Source organism: Cynocephalus volans, chromosome 1 (assembly GCF_027409185.1).
Source record: "Cynocephalus volans isolate mCynVol1 chromosome 1, mCynVol1.pri, whole genome shotgun sequence".
Classification (NCBI taxonomy): Eukaryota; Metazoa; Chordata; class Mammalia; order Dermoptera; family Cynocephalidae; genus Cynocephalus; species Cynocephalus volans.
Window position 1 is genome coordinate 177,885,760 of NC_084460.1, and position 24,009 is coordinate 177,909,768.

Here is a 24,009-nt window from a genome sequence, read left to right on the forward strand (position 1 = left end):
AGCTAAAGGGGGAAAGACTTGTACACTAAAAATTATAAAACATTAATAAAGAAAATTAAAGACACAGATAAGAGGGAAAACATTCCATGTCCATGGATTGGAAGAATTCATATTGTTAAAGTCTTTATACTAACCAAAGTGATTTAGAGATTCATTATAATCCCTATCAAAATGCCAATGGAATTTTTTACAGAATTACAGAAAAAATATCTGAAAACTCATGCAGAAACACACAAACACGCACAAAGCCAGAATAGATGAAGCAATGCTGAGAAAGGAGAACAAACCTAGAGGCATTACATTTTCTGGTTCCAAAATATATTACAAGCCTACAGTAATCAAAAGAGTAGGTCAACATTACAAAAACCAGATTTATAGACTGATGGAACAAAATAGAGAGCTCAGAATAAATATGACTTCACACGTGTTAAAATGCCTATTATCAAAAACACTAAAGATAAGTGTTGGAGATCGTATGAAGAAAAGGGAACCCTCGATCACACTTGGAGCAGATGTAAATTGATATAGCCATTATGGGAAACAGTATGGAGATTTCTCAAAAATTAAAAATACAACTACCTTAAGAGCCAGCAATTACACTTATGGATATCCACCTGAAGGAAATAACATCAGAATCTTTAAGAGGTATCTGGACTTGCATATTCATTGCAATTAATTACAATAACCAAGATAACAAGATATGGAAACAACCTAAGTGCCCATCAACAAATGAAAGGACAAAGAAAATGTTTTACACACACACACACACACACACACACACACACACACACACACACACACACACACACACACACATGCACATTAGAATATTATTCAGTCTTTAAAAAGGAGGAAATCCTGCCACATTTTACAACATGGATAAACACAGAGGACATTATACTAAATAAAATAAGCCAGACACTGACAAATACTACATGATCACACATACATGTGGAATCTAAAAAGATGAACTCATAGAAGCAGAGAGGAGAATGTTGGTTTCCAGTGGTTGAAGGGACTGGGAAATGGGGAAATATTGGTCAAAGGATGCAAAGTCTTAGTTATGCAAGAGGAGTAAGTTCTGCAGATCTAATATGCATCAGATGACTATAGTAAACACTACTGTATTGTGTATTTACATTATGCTGAGGGAAAATCTTAATTGTACTCACCAAAAAAAAAAAAAGAAAGAAATTGTAAATGTGTGGGTTGATGGATATGTTAATTAACTTGAACGTGATAATCATTTCAGAATGTACACATTTACCAAAATATCAAGTTATATACCTTAAATATATATAATTTTTATCTGTCAATAAATAAATCAAAAACCATGTGTTCAAACTGATATTTGCAATCCAATCCAACATCACAGTATGCTCTAGTTTTCTCCCCGTATGCAATAAAAATGATCATGCCAGACATTGTCAGTGGCTCCCATTATCCTTGATAGATTTACTTATTTGATCATTCTTCCAATGTAAGCCAATTTCCATTGCTGATGCAGTCTCCAAAGACTACTCCAATGAGGATTATCCTCCTCATCCTATATGGCATCCAACAACCCACACCAAATGATGACTGCAGTCCCTCACCCTTGTAAGTGTCCAATTTATCCTACTTAAATGCAATGCTGGGTGAAGTCTCTCCTCATCTGAGTCAGACTCCAGCACCCTGAACTGAGACTCTCCATGGTATTCCTCCATCATGAGGAATGCTCCTAACCCAACTAGAGCTCTGATGCTCTTCAGAGCTACCAATTCCATTGCTCTTCTCCTGTGCTCACCCTTGTCAATTGCTGCCATCCTGATACAAGCTGTTTCTACCTTTTCTCTTCCCAGTTGACTGCTTCCATGTAACATGCAGGAGGACATGTGGATGTCCACACCAGGACATGTCGGGGGTCTCCTCTCACGCTCAAGCTCTGCAGTCCATTCCAAGACACAATTAAGTCCTCTGCAGATTGTAGACACCCCCTTCACATTGCTCATTTTACCCAGTCATTTATATTGAGCTATATATTTCACTTTTCCTAGTCCTCCTAACTTCCTGAGTTTACATATTTCTATGTGGGATATTTTTTCTTCTGCATGAAAATAATTCTTTTGTTAGTATTTCTTAGTGCAGGTCTGCTGGCTACTTTTCTCTGGAAAAGAAATTGTTTTACATTAAATTTGGTTGGCTACTTTTACTGACTACAGAATTATAGGCTGGCAAGATGTTTTCCTAGTGATTGTCTGGAAAGAACTTCATCTATTAAAACCGAGAATAAGAATTCAACTTTTAGACACAATAAAATTGTATGTTGCATTAATTCTCACATATATTGTGTTTAACTCTCCTGAGTAATGTTATATACTTAGGGCTGCATTGTGAGGTGTGTCTTTCAAGGTTTGGTAAGGAAATAGAAACCACTCCATGTATTTTAAACAGAAAGGGATTTAATATAGAGAAATAAACTCATATAAAATCATGACAAAGGCCATAGAAGAAAAAGTCAAAAAAGACCTGTATGATCACTCAAATTTACTGTTATTTTTTTATGAGTCATGAAGTCTCAGAAGCCATTACAAATTGACACTGAACGTTACAGCTGACCTGAAGCTACAAACTGCAGGTTAGTGTTTCTCAGGGGAACATACTTCAAAAACCCCACATTTGCAAAAGTCATACATCTTCTGGCTAATGCAAATGAAATAATATGGTTTTTACTTATCTTCCAGGTCTCAGTCTGGCAGAACCTATGGCAGACCCTCCTAGGAGGTAACATGGGAAAATAGATGCCTGTCAATGAGATACAGAAAGGAGAACAGAAAGAGGAGAGAACGGTACATAGTTTTCAACAGAAAATTCAGTGCTTTAGTTTTCACTCAAACATGTTATTGCATTATTTTTTTTTTCACACAATCTTCTTTCCAATACCTGGATCTATGAAGTGTAGGCAAGGAACATATCAATTATAAAATTTAAAATATTCTCTTTAAAGAACAACACAAAGCATATTCTTAATTAGGAAGCACTCTAGACCATATATTAATGGGAAGTTATCTCTGTATTAAGCACCACTGACTCATATAAATGACTGCCAGTCAGGGCTAGTCCTGGGTCAATAATTTACAGGTGTTCTCTTCCAAGGACATGTTACTCCTAGACGGCAAGTGAATGGGCAAGAGGAATCCTGATCCAGAGAGTTAAGAAGATCTCACACCTATACTTGTTTATGAACTTAGTCTTCATCAGTATCCCAATCTTGGGCAGAGGGTTTGACAACAGTGTGACATAAAATTTACAAAGTCATATATCCACCCAAGAGATGAAATTTGCACACTTAAAAAAATTAATAAACAAAAATGGCAAATTGTATAATGCAGTGACAAAATCACCTAGACCAATCTTTTGGAATAGTTTGTAAAGAATCAGTGTCAATTCCTCTTTGAATGTTTGGTAAAATTCTGCTGTGAATCCATCTGGTCCTGGGCTTTTCTTTGTTGGGAGCCTTCTGATAACAGCTTCAATCTCCTTTATTGTTATTGGTCTGTTCAAATTTTCTACGTCTTCACGGTTCAGTTTTGGGAGCTTGTGTGTGTCCAGAAATTTATCCATTTCCTCCAGATTTTCAAATTTGTTGGCATATAGTTGTTTATAGTAGTCTCGAATGATTCCTTGTATTTCAGATGAATCAGTTGTAATATCGCCTTTTTCATTTCTAATTTTTGTTATTTGAGTCCTCTCTCTTCTTTTTTTTGTTAGCCATGCTAATGGTTTGTCAATTTTATTTATCTTTTCAAAAAACCAACTTTTTGATTCGTTGATCTTTTGAATTGTTTTTTGGTTTTCAATTTCATTCAGTTCTGCTCTGATCTTAATGATTTCTTTCCGTCTGCTAACTTTAGGTTTGGATTGTTCTTGTTTTTCTAGTTCTTTATGGTGAAGTGTTAGGTTGTTCACTTGCCATCTTTCCATTCTTCTGAAGTGAGCATTTAATGCAATAAATTTTCCCCTCAATACTGCTTTTGCAGTATCCCACAGGTTTTGGTATGATGTATCATTATTTTCATTAGTTTCAATAAATTTTTTGATTTCCTGCTTGATTTCTTCTTGGACCCATATGTCATTAAGTAGAATGCTGTTTAATTTCCATGTGTTTGTATAGTTTCCAGAGTTTCGTTTGTTATTAATTTCTAGTTTTAATCCATTGTGGTCTGAGAAGATACATGGGATAATTCCAATTTTTTTGAACTTATTGAGACTTGATTTGTGACCTCATATGTGATCTATCCTGGAGAATGATCCATGTGCTGATGAGAAGAATGAATATTCTGAGGTTGTTGGGTGGAATGTTCTGTAGATATCTGCCAATTCCAATTGGTCTAGCGTCTTGTTTAGATCTTGTGTTTCTCTACTGATTCTTTGCCTAGATGATCTGTCTAATATTGACAGTGGGGTGTTCAGGTCCCCTGCTATTATGGTATTAGTGTCTATTTCCTTCTTTAGGTCTAATAGAGTTTGTTTTATAAATCTGGCTGCTCCAACATTGGGTGTGTACATATTTATGATTGTTATGTCTTCTTGATGGTTCAGTCCTTTTATCATTAAGTAGTGTCCCTCATTGTCTCTTTTTATGGTTTTTAGTTTAAAGTCTATTTTGTCAGATATAAGAACAGCTACTCCAGCTCGTTTTTCTTTTCTGTTTGCATGGTAAATCTTTTTCCATCCTTTCACTCTTAGTCTGTGTGAATCTTTATGGGTGAGGTGGGTCTCTTGTAGGCAGCGTATAGTTGGGTCCTGCTTTTTGATCCAGTCAGCCAGTCTGTGTCTTTTAATTGGGGAATTTAAGCCTTTTACATTAAGAGTTGTTATTGAAAGGTGTTGATTTATTCCTAGCATTTTATTGGTTGTTTGGTTGTCTTAGGTCTCTTTTGTTCCTTGCTTTCTGATTTACTGTTTGGTTTCTGTGTTTGTTGGTTCCTTAGGTTGTAGATAGTGTTTTTCTTTGCTTGTTTTCTCTCCATGACTGCCATTTTTATTATACTAACGGGTTTAGATTTTTCTTGGGTTTTTAGTGCAGTGGTAGTTATTTTTCAGGAACCAAACCCAGTACTCCCTTGAGGATTTCTTGTAAGGGTGGTCGTGTGGTAGTGAACTCCCGCAGTTTTTGTTTGTCTGAGAAATATACTATTTGCCCCTCATTTCGGAAGGATAGCCTTGCAGGGTAGAGTATTCTTGGCTGGCAATCTTTGTCTTTCAGTATTTTGAAAATATCATCCCATTCCTTTCTAGCTTTTAGGGTTTGTGATGAAAAGTCTGATGTTAACCTGATTGGGGCTCCCTTATAGGTGATCTGACGCTTCTCTCTTGCAGCTTTTAAGATTCTCTCTTTGTCTCTGAGTTTTGCCAATTTGACTATGACATGTCTTGGAGAAGGTCTTTTTGGGTTGAATACATTTGGAGATCGTTGAGCTTCCTGGATCTGAAGATCTGTGATTTTTCCTATACCTGGGAAGTTTTCTGCCACTATTTTGTTGAATATGTTTTCAATGGAGTCTCCATTTTCCTCCCCTTCTGGAATACCCATGACTCGGATATTTGATCGCTTATGGTTGTCTGATATCTCTCTCAGATTTTCTTCAATGTCCCCATCCTGAATGGGGAAAAGCTGAAAGCTTTTCCTTTAAGAACAGGAACTAGACAAGGATGCCCACTCTCACCACTCCTATTCAACATAGTGTTGGAAGTACTAGCCAGAGCAATCAGAGAAGAGAAGGAAATAAAGGGCATCCAGATTGGAAAAGATGAAGTCAAACTGTCCCTGTTTGCAGATGACATGATCCTATATATCTAACAGCCTAAAGACTCTACAAAAAAACTCTTGGAGTTGATAAATGATTTCAGCAAAGTTGCAGGATACAAAATCAACACACAAAAATCAGTAGCATTTCTTTTCTCCAATAGTGAACATGCAGAAGGAGAAATCAAGAAAGCCTGCCCATTTACAATAGCCACCAAAAAAAATAAAATACTTAGGAATTGAGTTAACCAAGGAGGTGAAAAATCTCTATAATGAGAACTACAAACCACTGCTGAGAGAAATTAGAGAGGATACGAGAAGATGGAAAGATATCCCATGCTCTTGGATTGGAAGAATCAACATAGTGAAAATGTCCATACTACCCAAAGTGATATACAAATTCAATGCAATCCCCATCAAAATTCCAAAGACATTTTTCTCAGAAATGGAAAAAACTATTCAGATATTTATATGGAACAATAAAAGACCACGCATAGCCAAAGCAATGCTCAGCAAAAAAAATAAAGCTGGAGGCATAACACTACCTGACTTTAAGCTATACTACAAAGCTATAATAACCAAAACAGTATGGTACTGGCATAAAAATAGACACACTGACCAATGGAATAGAATAGAGAATCCAGAAATCAACCCACACACTTACTGCCATCTGATCTTTGACAAAGGCACCAAGCCTATTCACTGGCAAAGGGACTGCCTCTTCAGCAAATGGTGCTGGGATAACTGGATATCCATATGCAGGAGAATGAAACTAGATCCATACCTCTCACCGTATACTAAAATCAACTCAAAATGGATTAAGGATTTAAATATACACCCTGAAACAATAAAACTTCTTAAAGAAAACATAGGAGAAACACTTCAGGAAATAGGACTGGGCACAGACTTCACGAATACGACCCCAAAAGCACGGGCAACCAAAGGAAAAATAAACAAATGGGATTATATCAAACTAAAAAGCTTCTGCACAGCAAAAGAAACAATTAAAAGAGTTAAAAGACAACCAACAGAGTGGGAGAAAATATTTGCAAAATATACATCTGACAAAGGATTAATATCCAGAATATATAAGGAACTCAAACAACTTTACAAGAAGAAAACAAGCAACCCAATTATAAAATGGGCAAAAGAGCTAAGTAGGCATTTCTCTAAGGAAGATATACAAATGGCCAACAGACATATGAAAAAAATGCTCAACATCACTCAGCATCCGGGAAATGCAAATCAAAACCACATTGAGATACCATCTAACCCCAGTTAGGATGACTAAAATCCAAAAGACTCTGAACAATAAATGCTGGCGAGGTTGCGGAGAAAAAGGAACTCTCATACATTGTTGGTGGGACTGCGAAATGGTGCAGCCTCTATGCAAAATGGTATGGAGGTTCCACAAACAATTGCAGATAGATCTACCATACGACCCAGCTATCCCACTGTTGGGAATATACCCAGAGGAATGGAAATCATCAAGTCGAAGGTATACCTGTTCCCCAATGTTCATCGCAGCACTCTTTACAATAGCCAAGAGTTGGAACCAGCCCAAATGTCCATCATCAGATGAGTGGATACGGAAAATGTGGTACATCTACACAATGGAATACTACTCAGCTATAAAAACGAATGAAATACTGCCATTTGCAACAACATGGATGGACCTTGAGAGAATTATATTAAGTGAAACAAGTCAGGCACAGAAAGAGAAATACCACATGTTCTCACTTATTGGTGGGAGCTAAAAATTAATATATAAATTCACACACACACACACACACAAAAACCGGGGGGGGGGGGAAGAAGATATAACAACCACAATTATTTGAAGTTCATACGACAAGCAAACAGAAAGGACATTGTTGGGGGGGAGCGGGGGAGGGAGAAGGGAGGGACGTTTTGGTGATGGGGAGCAATAATCAGCCACAATGTATATCGACAAAATAAAAAAATAAAATAAAATAAAAATAAATCACCTAGACCAAGACAAATTTTAATAATAACAGATTTCAAGATGAAAGAAGAGGTGACATTAAAACAGCAAAGAAATATATAAGCAGTCTTTCAGTAGTAAATAATCACTGGAAACTCATATCTAGGGGAAATCATTTTTTGTTCTTTAAAAAAATAAATAGGCGATTTGGCTGTTTAATGACTTTATTAATGTCTCCAATTCATGAAGCCACAGACCCACATGGGGACATTCATAAACCCTAACCACACATTTTATTGTGAGATAAAAGGTATAATAACAAAATAATAGTGAAGATGTGGGGAAAATGAGCTCCCCATGCAAACTTGTCATAGATAATGAACTAACAAAAACACAGTGTTATAGTTGGGCATTCCTAATAGAACAAAGGTTGCTTGTTAAATGCATCTACACTGACTGTGGGAATCCTGACATAATAGCAAAGGATTCCTAGTTATGACAGTTTATTTCTGTCTAATAAACAGTAGATTATGAAACTTTAAAATGCCAATTAATGTGAAACATGAGGCAAAGACCTGCTTGTGGTTTGCCCTGCCCATTATGGAAGGTGTACAAAAGGCTCTGTGCAGATGGCCACATTCACACTGAGAAACTTGATAACCTGCTTCTCCATTGAACCTTTCATTCTCAACACCATGTGCTACTACAACAACTACTATGGTGGCCTGGGCTGTGGCTATGGCTGTGGCTATGGCAGATGTGGATATGGTTGGTGCCGCCCATCTTGCTGTGGCAGATACTGGTCATATGGATTCTACTGAGAAACTTCTGGAGTCACTCAGCCAGTAGAACTCCACCTCCTTTTAACCTCAGCTATCCTTCCAGGGTCCTTCTTATACATAATTTATATCTCTTTCCCAACGCCAAAAGTTCTTATCATAGACGATTTCATCTTTGATCTCAATACTTCAAATTCACCATGTTTTGCCTTTATTGGTCAGTCACACAAAATATCTTACAATTCATAAAAATGTTTACATTTGATATTGTACTACTTTCCCTTTCATTGTAGCTTAACAGCTTTGTTGTAAAAAGTTTTAAGTTTTATTTCAATAAATTTTGTCTTTCTTTCCAAGTGCTTTGCATTTATATTCATTATTCTTGGTCATTTATACATTTATGTTGGAGTGTGTATATTTCATTTAAGGGCCAGTGGGAAAAACAGGGATCTTTACAGAAATACATCCACATGTCTAGAGACTGTGTATAGTCAAACGATAATACTATGTAAAATGGTATCACTTGTCAGGTAACGGGGAAACTCCATTCAGCAGCAGTATCAAGTGCAAGGATCAGGCAGTTTTGTCTCCATTTAACAAAATATCAGCAATAAGAATACAGCAACATTTCAAAAAAATTATACACCATGATCAAGTGGGATTCATCCTAGAGATGCAAGGATGGTTCAGCATACACGAGTCAATAAATATGATACATCACATCAACACAATCAAGGACTAAAACCATATAATTACCTCAGTAGATGCAGAAAAAGCATTTGACAAACTGAAACATCCCTTTATTTCTTTATTTTACTTTTTTATTTTATCAATATACAATGTATTTGATTTTTGTGTCCCTTTACCAATTCTTCCCTCCCCCTCGCTTCTCCCACTCTCACCCATCAACATCATATCTGTTCACTTCTCTTAACAAGTTGAAGGAATTGTGGTTATTGTGTCTTCTTCCCCACCCCATTTGCTTGTGTATTTATTTATTTTAGTTCCCACAAATAAGTGAGACGTGGTATTTCTCTTTCTGTGCTTGACTTATTTCACTTAATATAAGTTTTTCTAAGTCCATCCATGTTGCTGTGAATGGTAGTATTTCATTCTTTGACCTGAAAAGGCATTTCTCAAAGGAAGATATACAAATAGCCAACTGACACATGAAAAAATATTCAACATTACTCAGCATTCAGGAAATGCAAATCAAAACCACACTGAGATACCATCTCACTCCAGTTAGGATGGCTAATATCCAAAAGACTGAGAATGATAAATGCTGGTGATGTTTCAAAGAAACGGGAACCCTCCTACACTGTTGGTGGGACTGCAAAATGGTGCAGCCTTTATGGAAAATGGTTTGGAGGTTCCTCAAACAATTACCGATAGATATACCATATGAGTCACCTATTCCACTGCTGGGAATATACCCAGAGAAATGGAAATCACTATGTTGAAAGGATACCTGTACTCCACTGTTTATTGCAGCACTATTTACAATAGCCAAGAGTGGGAACCAGCCCAAAATGTCCATCATCAGATGTGTGGATACAGAAAATGTGGCATATCTACACAACATCCCTTTATGATAAAGATTCTTAGCAAGTTAGGTATAGAAGGAAAGTATCTCAACATAATAAAAGCCATTTGTGACAAACCCACTGCCAATATCATCCTGAATAGGGATAAACTGAAAGCTTTTCCCTTAAGGACAGAAACAAGACAACAATGCTCACTATTACCACTCCTATTTAACATAGTATTGGAAGTACTAGCCAGAGCAATCATGCAAGAGAAAGAAATAAAGGTCATACAGATTGAAAAAGATGAAGTCAAACTGTACCTGTTCGCAGATGACATGATCCTATATATAGAAAAACCTGAAGGCTCTATCAAAAAACTCTTGGAGTTGATATACAATTTCAGTAAAGTTGCAGGATATAAAATCAACATGAAAAAAGGATTAGAATTTTAATGCTCAAATAAAAAACTAGCAGAAAAATAAACTAAGAAAATTTTTATCCTAGACTATTTCATCTTCAGTCTCAATACTTCAAATTCTCCATGTTTTGCCTTGATTGGTAAGTCACACAAAACCTCACAATTCATAAAAATGTTTACATTTGATATTGTACTACTTTCCCATTCGTTGTAACTTAACAACTTTGATGTAAAAAATTTTAAGTTTTTATTTCAATAAATAAAGCCAGCCAATTTAAAAGTCTCCAAAAAAAATGAAATACTTAGGAAACAATTTAACCAAGGAGATGAAAGATCTACACAATGAGAACTACAAATCACTGCTGAAAGAAATTAAGGAGGACACAAGAAGATGGAAAGACATCCATGATCTTGGATTGGAAGAATTAACATTGTGAAAATGTCTATACTACCCAAAGTGATCTACATGTTCAATGCAATCCCTGTCAAAATACCAATGACATTCTTCACAAAAATAGGAAAAAACAATCCTAACATTCATATGGAAGAAAAAAGATGCTGTATAGCCAAAGCCATCCTGAGCAAAAAAAAAATAACAATAAAGTTGAAAACATAACACTATCTGACTTCAAATTATATTACAAAGCTATTGTAACAAAAACTGCATGGTACTGGCATAAATATGGACACTCAAACCAATGGAACAGAATAGAGAACCCAGAAATCAATCCACATACTTACAGCCAACTTATGTTTGACAAAGGCAACAAGAATATATATCGGGGAAAAGACTGCTTCATCAATAAATGGTCCTGGGAAAACTAAAAATCATATGTAGAAAAATGAAGCAACCTGAACACCTCTCACCCTATACCAAAATCAACTCGAAATAGAATAAATACTTAAATATAAGACCTGAAACTATGAAACTCCTAAGAGAAAACACAGGGGAAACCCTACAGCAAGTAAGCCTGGGCAAAACCTATGAATATGACCCTAAAAGCAAGGGAACAAAATAAAAAAATAAACAAATGGGATTATATCAAACTAAAAAGCTTCTGCACAGCAAAAGAAACAGAGTGAAAAGACAACCTACATAATGGGAAAAAATATTTGCAAACTATGCATCCAAAGGATTAATATCCAGAATGTATAAAGAACTCAAACAATTCAATAGTAAGGAAAAAAATAACTCAGTTAAAAAGATATACAAAGGGCCAGCAGACAAATGAAAAAATACTCAACATCACTCATCATCAGGGAAATGCAAATCAAAACCACATTGAGATATCATCTCAACCCAGTTAGACTGGCTGTTATCAAAGAGACAGAGAATAACAAATGCTGGTGAGGATGTGGAGAAAGAGGAACCTGCCTACACTGTTTGTGGGACTGTAAATTAATTCAGCCATTACGGAAAAAAGTATGGAGGTTCCTCAAACAACTACAGATAGAACTGCTATATGATCCAGCAATCCCATTGCTGGGTATATTCCTGATCATGTCAGAGAAATACCTGCACTCTCATGTTTATTTCAGCTCTATTCACAATAGCCAAGAGTTGTAATCAACCTAAATGTCCACTGACAGATGGCTGGATAAGGAAAATGTGGTATATATCTTCAATGGAATACTACTCTGTCACAAAAAAGAATGAAATTCTGCCATTTGCAGCAACATAGGTAAAAATAAGAGAAAATTTTAAGTGAAATAAACTGGCACAGAAAGAGAAATACCATGTGTCCTCACTCATAATTTGGAGCTAAAAGAAAGAAAGAAAAGAAGGAAGGAAGGAAGGAAGGAAGGAAGGAAGGAAGGAAGGAAGGAAGGAAGGAAGGAAGGAAGGAAGGAAGGAAGGAAGGAAGGAAGGAAGGAAGGAAGGAAGGAAGGAAAGAAGGATGGATCACAGTAATACATTAAACTTTCAGAAAAGGAGCAAACAGTACTGTGATTATTGCAGGTGGGAAAGGGGGAGGTAGAGGGGGGTAAGAAAGTAGTTAAGGGTCACAAAGATTAATTACTTTTTGTAAACATGAGTAGACTAATTATCCTGATTTGATCATCTCATCTTGTATATATGTATTGATATTGAATACTCTACCCCATAATATATATAATCAAGAAAAAGAAAAAAGATAAAAAAGAAATTGAGGGAGTGTAATATATATACATCACTTCATCTCACCAAATCTACCTTAGTTAACATGAGACTAATGTACAAAATTGCTTTTAGCGCAAGCTAAATATACTACTATCAATTCGTCAATATATGTATATAAAACAGAATTCTTGAGGGATGCTCTACCATACATAAATGAATAGATGTGAGTGATTTCAGGTAAAATTTTATTTACCAAAAACAAATGACAGGCAAGAGTTTGTGTACCCCTGGATTAGATAATTATTCAAGTGAAGTTGTTACTTTCTCTCACACCCTTAGGGTAAGAGTATACCTCCTTTCCCCTTGAAATATGGCTACCAATGTCACTTGTTCTGATTTTACCATAGAGAGAATGTATTTTACTTTTTTGTGTGCACCTTGCCTTTGGGCTTGGTCATGTTATTTCAATAGGTCAGCAGAATGTTGGCAGACATCCCTTGAACGGAGGTATGTGCATGCATATTTCAGCTTTCCCTGTTGAGCTTTTGCCTTTTTTTTTTTTTTTTTTTTTTAATCTGGAGAAGATGCTCCTGGAAGATACCAATCCAAGGAAGATTCGAGACACATGGAGGAGGTTTAAAACCAATCCACAACTTGAGCTACACCTAGATTATGTTGGCCAAATTCAAGCTGACGCAGAAACGCATGAGAAAGACATAAATTCTAATGCTTTATGACACAGATTTGTTTTTTTAATCCAGCATTATTACAGAAATAACTGTATTAGGTACATGCATAAGTATGCCAGGAGACTTATAAAAGATTGTTTATAGCAGCACTATTTGCAATTGTTAAATATCAGAAATAAAAATAGCCATCGAGTAGAAAGGACAAATAAATTATGGTATATTTGTAATTGAAAAAGTATACTGCAGTAAGAATTAATGCAAAAATAAAATTTATTGAAAGTTTAGGTGTAGTAAAAGAAACAAGATACAAAGATCCTACTTGTGGAAATCCATCTGTATAAAGTTCAAAAACTGGCAAGACAAATCCATGGTTTCAGAAATCAGGAAAGGTTACCCTTAAGATCTGGTAACGAATGGAAAAGGGCATAAGGGAAGTCGTCAGGCATATCAGTGTTATGCACTTTTTGGATCCAAGTACTAACTAACAAAGTATTTTCTCTTTGAAATTTCATGAAGTTTTACTATCATGATTTATACACACTTTTTATGTTACACATTGTATAGAACATGAATAAAAATGTTTTTTTTTAATTAAGGAGCATAAAAGTAATTTTTGTTAGGCCATTGTGAAAGTGTTACATAGGAAACATAATCTGATAGGCAAAGTGTATTTTCAAGTGAAAACAGATAGAAAATATGACAGACGTCCTTCTGAAATTAAATGCCTCTTTAAAAAATTTTTCAGACTAATTCTTATCGGCTTCAGATTTACAGAAAAATTAAGCAGAATACAGAATTCTCATAAACCCCCTCACACTTACAGCTTGTTTCCTATATTATCAATTATTTGCATAATTGTGATATATTTGTTACAACTGATGAGCCAATATTGACACTTATAGTCCACAGTTTACATTGTGTTGTACATTCTATAGGTTTTGTCAAGTGTATAATAACATGTATCCACAGTATTACAGTATCACGCAGAATAGATTTCATGGGCATAAAATTTGAACTTTATTTTAAAATCAACATCCCATTGCACGTATTGCTTTATTTTTATTTACCTTTCTTAATTTCCAGTATGTTCTAGTGATATTGTCTGGAGACACTTTCTTATTTGCCTCCCAAACTCTTCTAAGACAACAGTAATGCAAATTTGTACATTCATGTATACCTATAACCACTGTTTTCATCAACACCTTCATCACACTAAAACTTTATCTTCATAAGCTATAATGCAACTAATCATTATTTTAATTTATTGATAATACTTTCTACAATGGCAACCTAATTTTCTATGATTTTATTTTGGTGTCTCCATTCTTAGCCTCTTTCTGACACTTCACAATTGGGTAGAACTTTGTATTGTTTTGCATCTGTGTATACAAAGTTTGGTTGTTCCACTTCCAATATTTTTCCACTGAGGCTACCTTTCCAACCAACAGGAACAATTCCATTTGATGACATATCAGTGAAACTTATCTCATTTTCATTAAATGGGATTGATATTTTTTATTTGACTTTAATTGTATTTCAAAATTTCACACAAGCTAAAAATATAGGCATTGTCATGCAAAGTGTGTTGTTCTCAGAAACTAACAGATTTTCCCATATAACATTTTGGCTATTTCGAATTTATATTCATTGTTCAAAAACATCTTCAGTTTGAATAAGAAGACATTTGTTCACCTAATATTAAACGAAAGTAATGTCTCATAATCACAACACGGTAAAATACTTTTAGTCAATTTTTCTTCAAAAATGATGAATATTTTTTACTGGTCCCTTGCAATTAACATGCCTTTGTGATACGTGTGTGAAAAACAATTATATTAAGAGAAACACAAACACAGAAAATAAGAAAACAGAGAAGATAAATACAAAACAAGTAATAAAATATCACATGTAAGCTCTAATGTAGCAATAATTACTTTAAATATAACTGGTCTAAATACACCAATTAAAACACAGAGATAAGCAGAGTGAAAAAAACACATGGTCCAACAATATGTTGTCTACAAAAAACTCACTTCAAAAATAACATAGTTAAGTTTTAAGTAAAATAATGGAAAACTATATAATATGCAATGCAATATTAATCAAAAAATAAATGTAAATAACCACATATGGCTAATGGCTATCATATGGGAAAGTGAAGATAGATTATTCTACTCTGTGAATATAATGCAATTTATTTGTATGACAGACATTTAAGATTCTATTTTTTGGTTACTACAAATACTGCTGCTATCATATTCTTGTACATATTTTTAGTGAATATATTTTTTCACACTCTGTTCTGTATATACTCTGAACTGAAATATTTGGGTAATAGAATTAGGTTTCAGAAAATAATTCTCCAAAGAGTTTATATAAATATATAACTCCCACCAGGAGTATATAAAAGTTTAAGTTATTCCACCTACTAGGTAACTCTTCACAGTTTTAAGATTATTCATTTAAACTATTCTATTTGGTGTTTGTCTTGTTGTGTGCTTGCTTTGCATTTTCCTGACAAGTAGTAAGAGTAAACACCATTTCAGTCATCTGTTGTTAATGTGGGAATTCCCATTTGTGAACTGCCTATTCATGTCTATTGCTGACTTTGCTTCTTTCACTTATTTATTAGAATTATTTCTACATTCCAAAATTATTCCATGCATGTATTGCAGTTATCTTCTCATAATATTTTTCTGACGGCTTAACAAATGAGTTTTTAATTTAATACAGTTCCATTCATCACCTTTCTAACTATTTTTACTTCTTTTTATCTCCTTCTTAAGAAAATGTTGGCTGCTCAATGGCCATAAATACAAGTCGCTTACATTTTCTTCTAGAAGATTTATTAGTTTATCCTTTATTATTATATCTACAATTCATTTTGAAATAATTTTTATTTGGTGTAGTTTAGAGGTTAAATTTTTTATCCATATGAATGACTAATCAACCTATCATTTTTTAATATGGTGAAAGGAGAAAGAATCCTGTTCACACAGCACTACACTATCACATTTTTTCTAATGTATGCAAATTATATCTTATATTTCCCTTTAAATACTCTTTTTCCACTAAACAAGTTTTATTATACTATATCTTCAGTAACACTTAGTTTCAAATTTTTTATAGTTTTATTTATTTTTTTATTTTTGATCCTCCAAAAGTTAAAGCATCACTTAGCTTAAAATATTTGGGGCTTTTCTTGTTACATTTTTATTAGTGTGCTCTAGAGTTAATTTTATGAGGTGAGAGAACATACTGTAAACTATTTGAATTCTTTGAAATATTCTAAACCCTACTTATGTCTCAGTTTGTGATCAGTTTTTAAAATATTTTATGTGCACTTGAAAATTAAGTTTTCTGATATTGGGTTTGGTTCTCTATTTTCTTCCTTCAGTCAAGTTAACTAATTTAGTTGTTTAGGTCTTTTATATTCTTGCTTATTTTTATTCTTGTTTTCTTGTTCTCTCAGTTACTAAGATACATGTTTTGTTTTATCTCTTTATGATTGTGGGAGATACTTTTGCTGAACGTGATAGCCATGCTATTTAGAGCATACTGAATAAAAGTTGCTGGGCTGTCCTGATAAACTTGTCTCTGGATGATTATGAAATTTTCATCTTTAACATAGCAAATTTTATTGCCTTAAAGTTTACCATATCTAATATTAATATAGCTACCCTAGTTTCCTTTTGCCTAATGTTTGCAAGGTATAATTTTTTATTCTTTGACTGTCAAACATACCATGAAGGGATGTTAGAAGCATGTCTATTTTAAGGAGTATATAGTTAGGTATTGCATTTTTTCAAGGTTTGTAATTCCTGTATTTTCATTGAAGTATTTATTCTATTTACATTACTAAGTATAGTATATTAAAAGTCCTAATATATCAGACATGCTTCTGCTTTATGCTTTTGTAACAGTTTTAGGTTCCATATTTTCTGTTTTCTTGTCTTCTTACAATTAATCAAATATTTTATATTCCATTTTTCTTCTCTTCACTATAAGATTATCTATCCTTTTATTATTCTTGTGGTGATTCATTAGAAAATTTAAAAATGTATTTATTACTTATTACATTCTAATATAAATCAACATTTTTACTACTTCTGACATAGTGCTAAAACCTTAAAACATATTAGCTATAATTATACTACCAGCTCATTATTGTTTTCAAGCACGTTGTTTCTACATGTTTTACATACCACAGAGATGATGATGATGATGATTTGTATAAACAATATTCACTCATATTTACTGTCATATGTACTTATTCCTTGATCCTCACTTTTTAATTTATTTGTGAATTTCCAGTTGAAGTTATTTTCTTTCTGCCTAAAAATGTCCTTTAGTATTTTAAAAGAACACATAAGGTTCAAATCCCTTGATAAAAAATTCCCTCAATGTTTGTTTCTCTAGATATGTAATTATTTCCTCTTAACGTGTAAATATTTTCACTGACAAAAGGAGGAAGCACGAGCTAATCACCTGAGACGTGCTAACGAAGGAAAAAAACTGGCTTCTCCGTCCCTTTTGAATTATTAATTCAAGCTTGCTGATGTAATAAAAATAGTACCCAAAAAACCCCTACAGAGAAAAAACTAAATAAAAAGCATTGTTTCATGCTGTACTGTGCTCCAGCCTCAACACGCTGACAGCCCACAGAGAGAGAACATGCATACTGATGCACTGAGGTCTCTGTCTGTGTTTTTTATTTTCGCCGGCTTCCTCATCCCTCTTTCAAGGACCCACAACTCGACTGGAGCTGGTCTCTGGCATAATTTAACATCAAATACACTACATACTCAAATTTTCAATCATTCACAATACATTAACAAAATTATTAGAAAAACTGGACTACCACAACCAAAGATGTTACCAACTGCACACAATTCTGACAGGGAGAGTGATGAGCAAGGAGTGTTTTTCTATAGGAAACAATTGTACTGAAAAACAACATGGGAATAGAAGTAATTATAAATGTTCAAGACAACTGTGAGCCCAAATTGCCATTTAGTATGCTTTCTATTACAGGATATAAAAATTATCTCCACACCACCCAGTTTTTGGAATGTTAAGCTGACAGCCAAGACAGTCAAAGCCTACCATAATACAATATTCCACTATTTTATGGCTGTACCAAAAAATAACAACTAGCAAATGATCTTACCTCTTAAAGCATTTACATTTTAAAAATAGGACGAGATGATATTCCCCCCTTCTTAAATGTGTTTCTAGAACTACTAAAAATCTTGCATTTCTGGCTATCTTGACATGATAGCAAACTAATCTTTTTTTGCATAATAAATCAGGACTCAACAATTCTTATACAAATTATGCCGACACTGTAGGTAGCTTTCCCACTATTGAGGGGATCTAATAGACCCTGGACAGATGGTCATATTCAATCTAAGGAAACACATTCTTGCTCTTCAATAAACCCTCCACTCCTGACACCATATGCTACTACAGAAACTACTATGGTGGCGTGGCTATGGGTATGGTTGTGGCTATTGTGGATAAGACTACTGCTGCTGACACTCTGCTGAGGCATATACTGGTTCTATGTATTCTACTGAAAAACTTCCAGAACAATTCAGCCCACTGAACCTTCTTACTTTCTTAACTCTGACTCCAGTAATTCTATTCTCTCTTTAGACATGGAAAATCCATCTTGATTAACTGAGTTATAAACTTGGGAAAATTCAGATACTACTTTCCCTTCCTTATTAACGAGAATCGGGCACAATATCTTCCAATTTATAAAAAATACTTTATTTATTTATTTGTTTGTTTGTTTATTTTTTAGAAATACTTTATTTTGATATTGTGTTATGATTTCACTTCTGGGCAAGGTTAAATTCAATGTCTCTCATATGCAAAAATATTAAACTTAATTTTTAAATAAACTCTCATTGACAACATTGCTTTTATTTCCCATATATTTCTTTCTCTATATTAGTTTTCTATGCATGACATATGTATATGTGTGTGATCTGTTTGATGAATTTAAGTAAGGTAAGTTTTATCTTTATAAAAAAGAATTTTTAATAATTCACCTTCTAAAAAGTGAATGTAGAAAATATCTTACACAAATGATATGACTGAAGTTTCCTTTTTTTCTCACAAGATGTTTTCCAGCCAGCATATTCAAAATTGAAAATGTATGTTCATTACTTGAAAATATCTGTGATAGGAATATCAACAAATATGTTTATTTAAAACTATGGTAAATCATGCATCATAGTTTCCACAATGTGTTAAAAGTATTCTCTTCCATTTCCTCCAGAGATGGTTAATATTGCTTTCATGATCTTCAAAAACTGCAATGCCTTTATTTATTGAGTGTGGAAACAGATGGTATTAGGAAACATTGAGTTAAACCTTGCACAAAAATGAAGTCATAATACAATATCAAAATAAAATATTTCTTATAAAATAAGCACCAGCACTTAGAAAATTGTCTAACCTAAATTTGACACTACGTAAATCTAAATGGATGAATTATTAGGACAAGCAAAACTCACCATATTTCCGTACTGTTTCATTAAAGACCACGTAGCAAATAAAGACTACTCAAATATTTCTATTTATGAATCTCCGTTATTTTAATTCCAAAATTAAAAATTTGGTTACTCAATGGTATTTTCTGCTCATACAATCTTTGGAGTAAAAGGTGTTCGATAGAAGTGTGAGCCCTCTCTTCAGAGTGGGGTGCGCTGCTGTGACAATCACTACCATTCAGTCATCTCTGCTATGCCTATAAGTTGAGAGAATAGCCAGAAAACTTATCACTCAAAATGAATTTTCTATTTTGTGAGCACCTTGTGCAAATTTCACATTGTTTGAAATACATTTTGGAGGCATTTAAAAAGCATAAATATGCACAAATCATTTTTACAAAATGTAATCAACAAAATATAGAGCATTCACAGAACCCCAGAAGTCTTTTCCATGTCAGTGAAATCCAAGATAACCAATATCCTGTTTCTAACATTATAGATTAGTTTTTGAAATTTGTAAAAATAAAATCACAATGTGTAATCTTGCTTATTTTGATCAGCTTTATGTTTTTAAGTTTCAAACATGTTCAGGCAGTAGAAGTTCTTTACTTCTCATTTCTGTCAAATGTTCCATTATGTGAATATAACACTATTAATTTATTGAATAACAGTCAATTGTATGTTTTTTACTTTGCAATTATTACATTTTATCTGGAAAACATACATGTGTATTTCTGTGGTATACATAGCTAGATGTGAGATTTCTGGTTATAAGGTATATTCAAGTTTACCTATAGTAGACACGGTCAAAGAGTTTTCTAAAGCAATCATTCCAATTGATATTCTGCCTCCAATGATGCTTCTCAGTTCCTCTCATCCTTGCTAAAACAAAGTATTTTTAGGTTTTTGCAAAAATTTTAATCATTCTTGTGCATGTTCCCTAGTTGCCATTTAGATGTAATGACATTCTGAAATAACTATTCAAGTCTCTCTCCCATTTGTCTATTGGGTTGCTTCATATACACACTCACATACACATACACATATTCACCAAGAAATTTTGCAAAGAGCTTTGGTTCTTTTTACATGGAAAAAAAGTATTTAAAAAATAAGATGAGGGCAGCGGGTGTGTTGATTGTTATTGAGGGGTTTTTATTTTCAGGTCTCCTTAGTACCCTAGCTAAGAAACATATGCATTTATATACATATATATTTTTATATACAGACATACATCCTCAATTATATTTATTAATAATTATATTTATAATATTTATTTCATGTCTACCAATCTATATAAATATATTGTGTGTGTCAGTGCCCCAGACCCAGCACCACTGCTCTGCTCAGCAGTCCTGTGCCCTCACAACAAGCTGTGATGAAGGTCTTTCCTTACAGAAGCTAGTCCATTAAGTCTGGAAGAGGTGACTTCTTCAAGTGTGTAGAAACCAATTGAAGGCTACACCAAACACAAAAAATCAAGGAAACATAACACCATAAAAGGAACACAGAAATTTCCAAAAACTAAACTCAAAAACATGGAGATTTATAAATTGCCTAACAAAGCCTTAAAATAATTGTTTCGAAGAAACTCATGAAGCTATAAGAGAATGCATGCAGATAAATCAATGAAATCAGAAAAACAATAGATGAACAAATGAACAGCTTAACACAGTGATAGAAATCATAAAAATGAATCAAATAGACTTTTTCTGGAGCTGAAGAATAAAATTAATAATATAAAAAATGTAATAGAGAGCTTCAATAACAGACAATCAAGCAAAAAAAACTAGGGAATTCAAAGACCTATTATTAAAATTATTTGGATAATGGAGAAAAAAGAATGAAAAGTGTGGAAAAATCCCATGGAATATATGGGAAAGAATAAAGTGAACTAATATGCGCAATATGGGAGTTTTCAAAATAGAAGAGAAAAGGAAAAGGGCAGAAAGCTTATTTAAAGAAATAATGACTGAAAACTTCCCAAATATTGGAAAAAAAATAGACTTCTAGATTCAAAAAACACAAAGGACCTCAAATACTTTGAACATAAAGAGGTATACAATGAGAAATATTATATTTAAGTTATCAAAATCAAATACTAAGAGAAATTTTTGAAAAGAGCAAGAGAAAAGAAACAACATTTATAAAGGAACATCCATAAGGCTATAAGAGGATTTTCCTGCAGAATTCTAGCAAGCCAGGAGAGAGTGGATGATATAGCCAATGCATTGAAAGAAAAAAGCTACCTACCAGGAAAACTATACTTGGATAAACTATTCTCTGAAGATGAAGAAGTAATAAAGTCTTTCCATAATAAACAAAAATTGAGAGAGGTCATCAATATATGACCTGCCTTAAAAGATGTGTTTAAAGGAATTATTTAAATCAAAATGCAAACATGATAAACAGCAAAGCAAAAGCACAGAAAAGGATAAATCTCACTGATAAAGATAAATACTGATTTAATAGATAATTACAAAATAATGTAATACTATTATAATAATGTGTGAATTATTTTTAACCTTTTTTTTTAAAGAGAAAATTATTAAGAATCACTAAAACCACAATCTTAAGTAATCTCACATTACAAGAACTCAAAGTAGGGGGAAAAGAGAGTAAGAAAGTAGAATTTTTTCATTCATTTGAAGTTAAATTGTTATTGACCAAAAGCAGATGGATAGAACTAGAGGTGATTTTATTCAAATGTCAAGACAACCACAGAAAAAATCCTATAAAAGATACACAAAAGAGAAAAAATCCAAGCAAATCAACACAAATAATTATTGAATAACAAAGAAAGACATTAGAGAAGAAGACACGAATAAAACACCTATAAATAAGAAAGAAAAGAATAAACAAAATGGTAAGTAAATTTAAATGTAAATGCTTGAAACTCTCCAATCAAAAGTCATAAAGTGACAAAATGAATAAAAAAAGGCAAGATTCAGCAGTATGCTGTCTGCAAGAGACTCACTTTATATTTAACACACGTAGGCTTAAAGGTAAGGAATGGAAAAATATATTCTATGCAAATGAAACTAAAAGAAAGTAGGAGTGACTATACTTATACAAAATATAAAAACTAAATCAAAACTGTCTCTACAAAAAAAGAAGGTCTGTATAATAATAAAAGGGTCAATTCAATATCCAACATCAGAACACATAAATATGTAAAGCAAATAATGACAGATCTGAAGAGTAAAAATTAAAGCAGTATAATAATAATAGGTTATTTCAATACCCATTTCAATAATGCATAAAATCCATCCAGATAATCAGAAAAAGAAACAGCTGACTTGATCAACACTATAGGTCCGACCAAATGGACCTGACAGACGTGTAAAACTTTCCACCCAACAGCAGAAGAATGCAAATTTTTCCCAAGCACACATAAAACATTCTCCAGGATAGATCACTTCTTAGGTCACAAGTCAAGTCCTAAGAAATTTTAAAAGATTGGAATAATTACAAGTATCTTTTTTTTTAAAACACAAAGATATAAAATTAGAAATTAATGATAACAAGAAGATGGGAAAAATCACAAATATGGAGAAACAAATCAACACACACTTGAATAATCATTGTTTCAAAAGGAAACTTAAAAAGTCTTTCAAGACAAATGAAAACAAAAACACTGGATACCAAAACTTATAAAATGCAGCAAAAGCAGTATTAAGAGGGCAGTTTATAGCACTAAATACCTACATTGCAAAAGAAGAATAATCTCAAGTAAACAGCCTAAATTCATACCTAACATACTTAAAAATGAAGAACAAACTAAGCCCAAGGTCAGCAAAAGGAGGGAAATAATAATGATTATACCAGAAATAAATTATATACAAAATAAAATCTAATAGAAAAAGAAATTGACAAAAGTAAGGATTGGTTTTTCAAAAGATAAGAACAACAAACCTTTAACTAGACTACCTAAGAAAGAACAGAGAAGTCTCAGATAAACAAAACCAGAAATAAGAGACATTATAATGAATACCTCAAAAATAAAAGAATACCATAAAGAACTATTATGAGCAATTATATGCCAACAAATTAGACAACCTAGAAGAAATAGATAAATCCCTTGAACTTAAAACCTACTAAGACTAAATCTAGAATAAAATAAATAGAAAACCTGAACAGACCAATAATAAAAAAAAAAAAATTGAATCAGTTATCAAAACATTCCCAACAAAGAAAAGGGAATTCTACGAAATATTCAAACCAGAACTAATACCAATTTTTCTTAAGCACTTCCAAAAA